This window comes from Zosterops lateralis (genome assembly GCF_965231275.1).
Source record: "Zosterops lateralis genome assembly, chromosome: 2".
NCBI classification, from domain to species: Eukaryota; Metazoa; Chordata; class Aves; order Passeriformes; family Zosteropidae; genus Zosterops; species Zosterops lateralis.
The window spans coordinates 29503357-29516432 of NC_139763.1; positions in this window are offsets into that span (position 1 = coordinate 29503357).

Consider the following 13076-nt stretch of genomic DNA (forward strand, 5'->3'; position numbering starts at 1 on the left):
TTGAGTAATGTAATTGTTGATCACTGGTGCTTATCCTGTACTAGTGAGCATCCCCGTAGGGACCAGAATGTAAAAAACAGAGATGCATGCAGTTTCACACCATGAAACTCAGGTGTCCATGAGTTATAGTGCAGCATTTAGTATCAGAATGCTTGTCTTAAAACAGAAGCCATCGAGCAGTAAACCTAACTACCTTTGGAAAGAACTTTCCCATAATTATTAACTAGTAAGGAAAAGTCCAAATGGCTTGAGTAACCCCTGAGGCAATCCCAAGGACTTGCCGTGCTCACTGGCACCCAATGGAGAGGGTGGGTGCAATGGGGGAAGGGGGGGAGGGCGGGTGGGGGTGCTTCACCTCAGGGGAAAAGTAACCAGCAGATCCATTGCTGCCCTCTCCTGGAGGTGTCCTGGGAGAAAATGGCCAGGAGACAGGGGTTGGAGACCGGGCCACAGAAGACATGCTGAATCAGCACATCTCACGGGAGATCTAGGCCACTTGTTTCATTCTGGTTTCCAGGGGTACTGGGCTGGAAATTCAGATCTTCAGAAACAGCAGGGAAGAGAGTTTCCTATCTCTGTGTATCTTCCTTGACTGGAGTTTCAAGCACAAATTCACCACCTTTTAATGTTCAAAAAGCGGTGCATCTGGCAAACACAAGTGAGCCCACTTTCTTCATCTGCCGAGGGTGAGCCTACTGACACCTTGTAACTCTCTGAGAGCCAGTAGTGCCTGAGACCATATCCAGCTCTTGGGCAGAGGGCCCGGGGGAAGACAGATGGCATTGACTCTCTGAGGGGCAAGGTTTCTCTGGCTGACCAATATTTAAAGGTTTTGATTAAACTTTGGAAAGGAAGAATGGCAGATGTTCTCTCATTGAGGCTGAGGCTAGGGCTGATAAACTGGTCATCAGTACCTCATCCAGCTGTTACAGCAGGAGTTAAAGGCTGGGATTCTTTCACCAAGATGAGATCTCAGGTGCACACAGGATCCTTGAGTGATTGATTAACCTCATAACCAATCCAAGAAGCTGGCTTGTTGAAACACAACAAATTTACTGATTTTTGAATGGCAGGTATTTATGCATTTATTGAAAACATGACTCAGGGGAAGAATGTAAAAAAATATAATTGTTTTCTCAGACTATTAGAACTAAACCTGGGAAAGAGAACAATTCCCAGTTTGCACCAAGACGAAGAAACATTTTACTTCCATGAGTGAGTGCATCACTCTTTAGACAGGGAAATATTAAGGGGCTGCATGTGTTCCTTGCAATTCTAATTCCAGCCACATATTCAGTGAAAATATTATTGCTCCAATGATGTTAATATTTCACACAATACATTTTATTATGCCGTCTAGTGGTCTAAGAGAGGAAAGTACAGTGTAAGTTTCCATTTTGTTCAAATTATTAACTCTACTGAGAACTCCATATAACCAAAATTGCAAAGTATCCAAAAGCTCAGTGTGTAGAATGAACTCAAAGGAAGCAACTCTCCACATGTGGCTTTGTGTGTGAAAGAATTTCCATGGTGAGATGACTAATCCTCGAGTAATATGTCACAACTATAATTACTATAATAATATTGTAATTAATTAGGAAATATTCTCCACCTTCTATCTCTTCATTCACCTTCCATTGCACTGAGTCAAATAAACTGCAGTTACAAAGTATTTTTGATCCAAAACCCACTACAATAACAACATGATTTGGTAGTATCTAAACAATAAGAAAAAAAATAATAGTTTTCTTCTGAAAACAGCAAATATTGAAACAAAAATTGTGTTTTTACAAAAGAGAGTAGAGGAAGCAAGCATTGCTGGACTGTATCATCCATCTGAATGAACATTCATTAGCTTTACTATCTAGGTCTTGTATAGAATGTGAGAACCATTAGGACCTGTTAATGAATACCTGTTCCGGTTTTCATAGTGATCCTGAGTGCCTCACCAACCTCAGGAAATGCTTCTATTTTCACTCTTGGGGCAAAGAAAGTCTCAGGAAAAGTGAGATGTAGAAGATCAGAAGATGGAGTCTTGTCTGGACATCTGAATACTGAACCAGTTTTTGTCTTTCAGCTGGAGTAATGTAAACCCTCGAAGCCTTAGAAACAGATCTCAAGAGTTGAGTTGAAAGAACATGTTTTCCCTAATGGGAAAATTACTTAAAGCAAACTTTTGCCCAGTAAAATTGGCAATCACTTTTCTTTTCTGTAAATAAAAAAAAAAAAAAAAAAAAAAAGGAATTGAAACACCTAGGAAAAAAATCCCTAGAAACAGTACTGAAGCAGATACTCATAATTAATTATTGTGTTCACCTAGATGCTGACAGGACACAAAACAAATGAAGCAGAAAAGCTGCTTCTCCTAGAACTAGGGTACAATATATCTTAATACTTAGGCACAAGAAATTGGAAGATGGGAGGACTGCAACAGAGTGAAGAGCTGACAAACACAGTCATGAATGAGAAAGGCTGCGTTGGTTATGACGAGATAAGTGAGGAAACTGACTGTGAGGTCCTCAAGGAGCTAGGAGGTTTTCCTCAAGGTGAGATACTTGCTCAGGACTGTTGTGAGACCCTTGTAATTCAGATGGTAATCTAGAGTAAACCTTCCCCAAGGGCATCTATCACATGCCCTTGCAGGTATTGAAAGAACTGACATCACAGACAAATTTTCAAATATGTAAATACAGGCAAATAAATAAAGGAAAAGCTGATTACAGAAAGACACCTGATAGCTTTTGTCTGAGATTCAAGTTAAAAGGTATAAATTATTCCCATAGCATGATTGCACAATAAAGTAAAAAACTCCTCAAGGAGAATGTTATATATTTCATTTATTATACATCACTCTTATGTTTACAACTGAAATACATCTTTTCTTGGGGACTGTACCATCATTTATTTTAAATCAATGTTTAAAATTAAATGGTAATCCTCAAGAGAGTGAAGACTCTTCAGTTACCAGCCCTTCCAATTCAAAATCTTTCTTTCATGTTTCTATTTAATACTCAATCCAGGGTTTGAAATTAATTAAAAGATATCCTTTCTCTAATCTTTTGATTATTAGCTTCAAAGTTGTTTTTTTCTCTTTTCTTTCTATTTTTTTTTCTCTTTTCTTAAATAAAATTATAATAACTTAATCTTTAAGCAGTTCTATTGGGTTTGCATGGCCAGGTTTTGGTACTGGCAGGACTACAGGGGTAGCTACAGGGCTTCTGTGAGAAGCTGCCAGAAGGTTCCCCTGTATTTGATGGGGCTAATGCCAGCTGGCTCCAAGACCAAGCTGCTGCTGGCCAAAGCTGAGCCTATCAGTGACACTGGTTGTGCCTCTGGATTTAAGGGGAGGGGAAAGTTACTGTGCAACAGCATTCAGAGAAGAGGGGAGTGAGAATACATGAGAATAGCAACCCTGCACACACCAAGTTCAGTGAAGGAGGGGGACAAGGTGCTCCAGGTGCCAGAGCAGAGTTTCCCCTGCAGCCTATGGTGGGGAGACCATGGCGAGTCAGGCATGTAGCCCTTGGAAGTCCATGGTGGAGTAGGTATCCTCCTCTGCAGCCTGTGGAGAACCTCAGTTACAGCAAAGGTGGATGCCTAAAGGAAGCTATGACGCCATGGAAAGCCCATGCTGGAGCAGGCTCCTGGTGGGACCTGTGGCTCCACGGAGAGAAGAGCCCACACTGTAACAGCTTTGTTTATCCCCCATGGAGGACACGTGCTGCAGACTCACAATTTGTTCCTGAAGGACTGCACCCTGTGGAAAGGGACCCATGCTGGAGATGCTAATGATGAACTGCAGCCTGTGGGAAGGACTCACATTGGGGAAGTTTATGGAAAATTGCCTTCTAGGGGAAGGACCCCATACTGGAGCAAGAGAAGAGCATGAATCCTTCCTCCTCAGAAGAAGGAGCAGCAGAGACAATATGTGATGAACTGACAACAGCTGCCATTCCCCATCCCTCGGTGCCATTGGGGGAAGAGAAAGAGAACGTGGGGGATAAAGGTGAGCCTGGGGAGAAGGGAGGAGTGAGGGGACAGTTTACTCTGATTTGCTAATTAATGAATTAAACTAATTCCTCTGAGATAAGTCCATTTTGGTCTTTATGGTAACTGGTGAGGGAACTCTCCTTGTCCTTATCTTTTCGCATGAGCCTTTTGTAGTATTTCGTCTCCCCATCCTCTTCCCTGAAGAGAGGTGTGATAGAGTGGCTTTGGTGTGTACCTGGCATCTGGCCAGGAACAACCTACCAGAGTAATATATTGAAATTGTTATTAAATATACAGATTGCATTATCTTCTGACCAATAATTGAAGGAGAAGGGTTTGGTGGGGGAAAATTATAGGTTCTTGCTTAGGAACAGTCACCAGTAACTAGTCTATTTATGGTGCTAATTGTAGTTTCCCTCCATCAAAATCAAATATAAGGAAAAACTGCTAAAAGGATGCCACATTTAATGTCACTCAGTGACTTGTTTTGCTGCATCTTTGGACACAGATTTGCCACATGATATTCAAGAGCTATTTCGCTTGTATAAGGTACCTTTTTCTCAAGGTCTTCATACAAACTGAGTACTGCACTGTGGGGGAATGCAGCCACCCCCTCACAGTTTGCAGAGGTCAGGTCTGGCCTACATATGGAGCTGGGAAATCTGCACTACAAATGTTTGTCATCCATTCATGTTTTCATCTCCTATTAGCATCCTGACCCTCTCATAGCATGCTTGACCTGGTGTTTTGCTTGCATGAGTTACCTGGGAGAAATACAGGACTTCAGCACCTTGAACCAGCAATGCAATGCATTTCATCACCTTCACAGAAGATTTCGAAAAGAAAAGAAGAAATAAGATTCATGACTGATGAAAATATATTCAAAATCAGTGGATCCACGAAACACAAAGTATGTTACATCTGTGTTCTAGATCATTTCAGCTGTGACAATTTCACAGGCTTTGGTCCATAGAGAAAGAGCCTCAAAGTACTAATATCCCCAAACTCAGCTTCATGCTGCCCCACTCTTACGCATTCATGAGGTCTCACTGTCATTCAAAAGGTCCACAAGCACACTCATCTTTGATTGCAGAAGTAGGGATTTACTGAATATTGTCTGTACAGGATTAGTAAAAATGCATCCCCTCTACTCAAATATGGATTTAAACCCTGCACCAGAGCTCTCTACTGAAAAGAGAACTACAACACTCAGGGCATCTTACTGTGGACTCAGCCTCTCATTTGGATAGAATTTCCTAAATATTGTAGCTCTTTCTAGACATGGCTACCTTTAAACAGCTCTACAGCTAGCAATGTGGACTGAGAAGTACAGATGTTGGAAGTCTTAATTCCAAAAACCTACTTTGAGCCTGCTCCTACATTTTTGTGGGAGGCATAGTAGTGTATATCTTTTCTTATAAAGACAAAGTGAGGAGAGTGTGGCTGCAGGAATGCATGTATTTTCCAAAGGAAGGGGAGAAAAAAAGCTATGCAAAAATGCAAGAGTCTGCTAATGAGGTCACACTTCACTCAGTGCAACAGAAAATACAATTTTCTGATACTTGAAGGAAATTGTTAATATAATAAGACTTTTATCAAAGATTAGTTTGAAATGGAAGTTGCTAATAAGAGGATAGAAAGTAACTAGAACAGTAAGGGAAACATATCGTAACAGCAACTTTCACATAATTTGAAGACTTTTGTTCTTTCATGTCACATTAGTGACTTTCATATACCTTTTTGCAATTTTCATATGGTATTAGTGGCATTTGCGTCTTAGGAGCAACTTTTCATATATGCTCTCCGAGAGACTTTTGGCATGTGCTGGCAGCTTTCATATTTTATTTAGGATTTTAACTTACTGTCAAATGTTCCACTCCACAAAGATGAAAAGGAAGTCATTGATGCTGCATTTCTTAAACTTCTTAATAATAGGGTAGATAACAATAGCTGCAGTTTGAGGAAAAGAAAATCCCACACCTTTGTTGCATTTTGGGGAGCAGCCTGTGTGGTCCCTGAAACCTGCAGCTATGCAAATAGAAAATTATATTTTATGGTTAATTAAAATTTCTCATAGGAAGGTGGCCCCCAAAGCTCTCCCCAAAAATAAATAGAAAAGGAATCAGAAAGTTGGTGGTTGTTTTTCCTCCCTTGAGCAGACTATTCATCCCACTGTAAGACCGTGGAGAGGATGAATGATGGAATATTTGACTGATGTAATTTATGGTGCTCCATATGATAGCCTATTTCAGAGTGCTTGAGGTTTTTACAGTCGCTGGTAGTAGTACCTGCTGCTGAAACAAGAGATTACTCTCCTTGGACAGACAGTAATTTAATAGTACAACTGTGTAGCTAGCCACCTCCTACTGTATTTCACCACCCACTCCAGTCAGCTTTTGATAGATAGGCCTCAGCACTTGGAATATGAAGCACTATGTATCCTGCTCGCGGTCTTAGGAGATACATCAAGGGTGAAAAACTGGAAAGAAAATAAATAAATAAAAGTATTAACAAATTCAAGTAAACACTGGTTCTCAGTTTTGTTGTTTTTATTGGAACTGTACTCTGAAAGGATGAAGTGTCCACTTGTATATTGCTACCTTTTCAGGCATACGGTCAACACTCGCAAGGTTTCTGGTCTTGGTTTTTTGTTTTCTTGTTTGTTTCTTTGTTTTGAATATTTGAACACAAAATCATCTCAGTTCTCAATAAAGTTACATTTTAAAAATCAATCTAAAAATATAATTGTGCCTTTTCACTAATATATAAAATGCTGCTTACCCTGTGTATAAAAGCAAAGTGGACTGGAATCTGTCAGGATAAAAAAGGATTTTTTTTTTTCTCCAAGAGCCACAGTCCAAAACTGCAACTCTCACACTTTGATGCACTCACAGGCATTCAGTGTGTCCCTCCTAGTCTGTGTAGCAAAGTGGTCAGGGTCCTCACAGAAGACTGCAGAAAGGTTTTACTAACAGAGCTCAAGGTATCAGCAGCACCGTGGGGTTTCCCTACCTGTAGCTGGGGTGGCTGAATGAGACTTGCATCATCTTTTCAGGCAATGTGTCAGAGGGTGAAACCAGCAGTGGGCTGTATTTAAGGTGCTGGGCAGAGCCTGGCCAGGCTTAGGGAGCAGCTGTGTGTCAAGGAGTGCCAGGTAACCTGGAGGTGCCTCCATTAGCTGTTCCCAGCTAGTTTCTCCATTTCTTCTCTTTTCCTTCTGTCCAGAGAGGCCCAAGGCTGAGCTCCTGCAAAAGGGTGGCAGTGGGAGCAGGAATAACCCTACTGGATCACTTGTCTCTTCCACTAAAAAGGTTTCAAAGCCCATAACTCCAAGTTACAGGTAAGATCATGGCACTATTGGAGACATGCCATCGTACAGGTGAAAATCTTTGAATTAACCAGATAACAGAAAACGAGGGGAGCCTCTGTAGCTGCTGATGCAGCTATGACATGGCAAGGAATATGTCTCTTGGTCTCTGTTGGAATAACCATCCCAAATGATTTAAAAAGTCTGGGGAGATTTCCCACAAATTGAGTCCAGCATCAGCTAAATGGTGACTTCCTAAATGTCCACCTCCTCCTTCTTGGACAGAGAAAGCTTTCATTTGGGCAGCTAATATATAATCCCCCAGTTTTCAGTCTGTTTTATGCCATATAGGCATGTAAGGTACTTGTACCCTTTTTCCTAGGACCATTGGTTCTGAGCCTCTTGACTGAAAGCAAACCAGTTGTGAGGTGGAATGGTCACCTGTCTGATGTTCCACTGTTCCTGGCTGTGCTAATAGCAAACACACTTTTCTCTGACTACTACTTCATGTTCCTTTTTCACTTCTTGAAACTACTTAATTCTAGCCTTTCCAGCCACACAGAAAAAAAAAAAAAAAAAAAAAAAAAAAAAAAAAAAAAAAAAAAAAAAGGCTTTTAGAATAGCCAGGGGAGTTCTCCCAGTGCAAATAGTTCCATGAATATTTATTCATGGTAGGATTTGCTTTGCTTTTTGTGAGCATTTCTGTGAATAAATTCTTGCTCTAGATCTAACTAGATATTTGTGATTTAGCAAAAAGCCATGTAAATCAATGGATTTTATTTGCAAGAGTCTCTGTGAATCCTTCTTCTCTCTTCTCTTTCCCCTCCTTCTCCCACTTTAATTTTGTCTCTTGGCTCCATATTCAAAAGGAAAGGAACAAATATGCTTTTTCACCTCTTGCACGCACACGTATCAGCAATTGATTAAGAATGGGACAGGTCAGAGTAAAAAAATCTTGGACAGCTGCCGGTATAATTTGCTACTAATAAGGAGGGGAAGGAACATCCAGCAACATTTATTCTCTAAGGATGCCATCCAGCATCTGCCAATCACTTCTGCAAGGATCTGAGCGCTGGCAGGCCCCACTGAACTCAGGTGGGCTGGAGGGTTCCCCCGTGTGCTCAGCAGCTGGCAAGATCAATCCTTCTGTGCACGGCTGCAGGAGCAGAGCTCGGCTCTCCGCCACAGGGGAGGCCGTGCTATCAAACAACTCTCACTGAATAAAATCTGGGTTAAGTCTTCAGCCTGCTGCGGTCATAGTGCTGTGATGTCCTTGTGAGGGGAACTGGCTTTAGGCTAAGAAGAGCACCTAATCTAGGCACAAGGCAAACCAGGAGCTTTTCTTCACAGGCTCCCTCTCTGCTTATTAGAAGTGTGTGCATCCTCAGTGCTGCAGCCAGGTCTACTGGAGCTGGGAAGTGTGCTGCAAGCTTTCTGCTAATAAAGCCCCTGCTGCAACTCTGAGATCTTAGATCCTGTTTACAATCTCCCAAAAGTTTTTTTTTTCACTTTCCCTTGGTCTAACCAACCTATATTATGTCTGGTAGTGCATCTCCCTGTGTTACTTTCTAGATGCCTAGGTTTTCCATGCTCCCTTTTTGCCCTGTCCAGCCTGTATCATGCTTTTCATTACTGCTGTCCTTTCAGATGCCCTTGAACCCTCATAAGATTTTTAAATTCATTTCTGCCTCACTAATCCACCACTCTTTTCACCTCCATGTAAACGTGCTCTTAAACACCTCCCCCTGTGCCCCTGACCCTGATTTCCAGGTTTCTAATTACTGTATTTTCTTTGTTTCTTTTGCAGCTCTTAAAGAAACAAAATCCAAGCCAAAATGCTTTTTCTCCTGCCTTCAACTCTTCATCTTCTGCCTGCCGGGAAGAGCCCCAGAATTGTGTTGATGCTGTATTTTCAATATCAGATTCACTGTTACTTCAGGAGAGAACTAATAAAAGTGTAAATTTGAAACAATTTAAACTTGATCTATTTAGTCACTGAATTCTGACAGAGCTTTTTGGATTTGGACTATCCGGTTCAAAGAGAGTTTTCTGGAATATTCTCTAGCAATTTTAAGGGAGATCAAATGCCGTTCTTTGAGAGTAATGTCCTTGCTACAGATTTTCACTTTGTATTTTAGATCAACTTTCCCCTCAAAAAAACCTCTGCTTATTCACACAATTACTGGTTTTGAAAACTGAACCCTGTTTGTAGCCACAGGGCAGGCTTGCTGCAGGCACCAGCAAAACAATAAATACCTTATATTTCCTGACCAGCAGCTCTTGAGTCTGACTTGACATGATAAACAGCAGGGTCTAGATGGCAAGTCATATCTCCTAAATTTGCCCTGTCTAGGCAAGCAGATAACATTCGTGCTCGCTTTAGGTATTTTAAATTATTTTTTCACTGTGCTAACTTTCTTCTTTCATAGGATCCTTGGAGAGCTGGGATGGTTTTCACCTCACCTGGATGTCCTTGAGAGAGGATGCAAATTTGACTGGGCCAAATTCAGCACGGTAGTCCAACAACAACAACAAAAAAGGTCTTGTTTGTGGCATCAAGATAGTACAGGTTTCTCAACACTAGGCCCCCTATTTTCACATTCTTAAATGGGATTTCAAGGTGAAATGCCACCCTCTACTCATGTCAGCACTTCTGATCAGCGTGCAAGCCCCACAGGCTGGATCTTAACTGCTGTTTATGGGCAAGGATTGAGGCTGGGTATTAACTATGTGAAGTGACACCCAAGTAGCAATGAGAAAAATATTCATGTGAGTTCTATGAATATTTGTGGCATGTCATATTCCATGACAGCTATTTGAGCTCAGGAATGCTGTAATGGGCTGTGACATGATGTCACTGACACTGCATTGGTTGTACCAGGGAAATACTACTCTGTTGGCCAGAGACATAAATGCAATATTAAGAAATGCCTTTTGATCCTACCCACCTCCATTTTAGGGTGCTAGCAGTTTTCTCAAAATTCTCTATTTTGAAATTAATTTGAAATCCATTCTGTAATAGACTGTTCAGGATAATTCCTCATGTTCTGAATAATATGCATTGACATCAGATGTTGCTGCTTATAATTTTTATTATGATGATAAAAATGCATATTAAAAATGGATCTCTTCTTTCATCTTAATTCAAATATGGAGAAATAAAATTTAGAAAATGTCCATAAATCTTAGAAACTACCCACTTTTTCTGCAAAAAATTGAGCCTCTCAGATTATCTGCCAGTTATTCTTCCTTCTTTCCATCTCCTGCAATCTTTCCTGTGCCTGCTTTCTGCTACCAGTTCAGGTAAGACAGGAATGCCCAATAAAATACTTCTGTGGTGTTTGAAGTAATATGCCTTTAGAAGGTTCACAGTTTCTGCACATCTTCAGCTTCCGAGACTTTCTAGATCCTGCTAGTAAGTCTTGGTTCTCATTCCTGTACTTGTTTTTTAACCCCTCAGGTTTAAAGAGCAAAATATATTTTTTCTTTATTATTACATGGACAAAGAAAATTGTATAAAATCCTCAACAAGCAGCTGCTCTGCAAGGACATTATGAGTGTCCATGGTACTGCTGCAGCGCGAGCATCTGTCACTCAAGAAAATATCATCTTGCTCAACCAAATCCCTTGTGCAATCAGAGTGAAGAAAGCACTTGTTTAGAAAGGTTTATGGGCTGACGTCTGTTTGAATGAGTAACATCTGGGCGAGGATGGGCAGGATGCACATTCCTGTTTGGCCAAGCCACTGCATCTTAATAGCAAAAGGTGTTCTTTAACTGAAAGGAAAACCCAAAACAAAGTCTTGAAACAAATGTCACCATTTCCACATTTTTAAACCATATTATTTTCTAAGTCTCAGTTGGAAATAAATCCAACTTTCACAAAAAAACCATCGATAATCTTTTAGGCATCATGGTTTATCATTTGCAATAACATCACAGCAGATATTTGAGACAAATATCATGTTATTGTTCTTGGACATGTTAATCAAATCAGTTCTTCAGGGAAAAAAACCCCAAACCCTGCCTATTAAAAACAATAGCTTGCACAGAAACGGGAGCTGAACAAGGCTTTCTTTTGTGTGGAAACAAAACCACTGGATTCAGGAATTACTTATGATATCAAGTTATGATATGTACCTAACTGTCAGACTATAAAGCACAAATATTATTAGATCATGTGAAAATTATGGGTGTTACAGAATGAAGATTTTTTAATTTTAAATGGCTTGAGAAAATCTCACCAATGCAAGTCTAATACTCATATAAATCTACTGATTTTACCATTGTAAATCAAATTCTACCTCCTTAAGTAGGACTAATCAGCACTAATTAAGGAAGTTTTCTTACTTTGCTTTCAAGTTTAAAGATTACCTTTTCAATCCTTATTATATATACAGCAGTTTCTTTGCTAGCATGTGCCACTGTAGGTTAAAAAGTACTCAGCAGAGTGATTTGTCTGTTTCATATTTTGGCTTTGTTGTTGAAAATTTTTCATTTGCTTTTGCTTTGAAGTGCAGAGCAGCACCCTTTCACTCACCCACCTTTTTTTTGAAGGCAAAATGTAAATCACAAGAATTTATTTTCTTTGCTAAAAAACATTTCTTCATGGAGTTTTTATCTCCTTTAGATATAACTTTTTAAAAGACACAAATTAAATCAGACTTTTAGCAGTTTTCCTAGAGGAATTTCAGCCTCATTTACAGAGACAATGCTATGCTTTCCTCCATTCTTTCAAAGAATTAACAGAAAAATGGAAAATGGGAGTGAGACTGATTGCTAGATCACTAGTAGGTGATCTAATAGATCTGTTGATGCTTCTATATTTGAAGATGTGTCAAGGTGGCATACGTATACCTGGATATATGTGCGACACTCTCCACACATCACACATACAGATATAGAACACTTTTGCCCCAAGAAATCTTTTACTTTAAAATAAACCCCATACTTTTCACCAAAAGTTTTTTGCAATTCCATGCTAAAGATTATGAGGTGCTTTTTCTGCAGAGCTCTGATCAGCAGATTTGATATATGGGTACAGATCAATTTTTTCTTATGGCAAATCTATATGTTATTCTACTTCTTCATTTGGTACTATTTGCTGAGTGGCTGTTACTTGGGAGCAAAGGTCAGTATCTTGCTGTTGGAGCAGCCGAGTAATCTTTTACTCCTCATAAGGGTAGTCAGAGATATTAAATCACAGTTGACGTACCTGAAGCACAGCAACTTCATCCATATTTTATCTGCTGTAAATTTAATACCACAGCACTTTTTAGGGTGATGTATTTATTAACTGGCTGTGGATGAGCAGTACAGAAATTCAGTTTGTTCAGGAAAATAAAATGAAGACACTCTGACAAGTTTATGAAGTAAGCACAATAGCTATTTATTACTTTTTAAACATGCAGTGCACCTAAATGTTTTTAGCAGTGTTTGCCCAAATAAATGAATAAAGCTTCCCAAATCATCTCTGTTTACTTTTCTTTTGAATTTTAATAAAGTTTTTGCCATATTTTGAAAAGCACATGCTAGCTTCCTTCATAATAAAATGCATTCTTTATGGAAATAAACATAGCTAAGTGTTCAGATAAGCTGGAGAGGGGCATTGTGGGAAGAGAAACAAATCATTCACAGCATACTGCATATTAATCCCATCTTTTCAATTTTTGGTTCTAATTTATTTTGTTCTTTACATTCTACTACCACCAAAATAAATGAAGCCATGAATACAATAAGTTTTTAAATGCAAGTACCCGCCTTCTACTGGCTTCTATTGC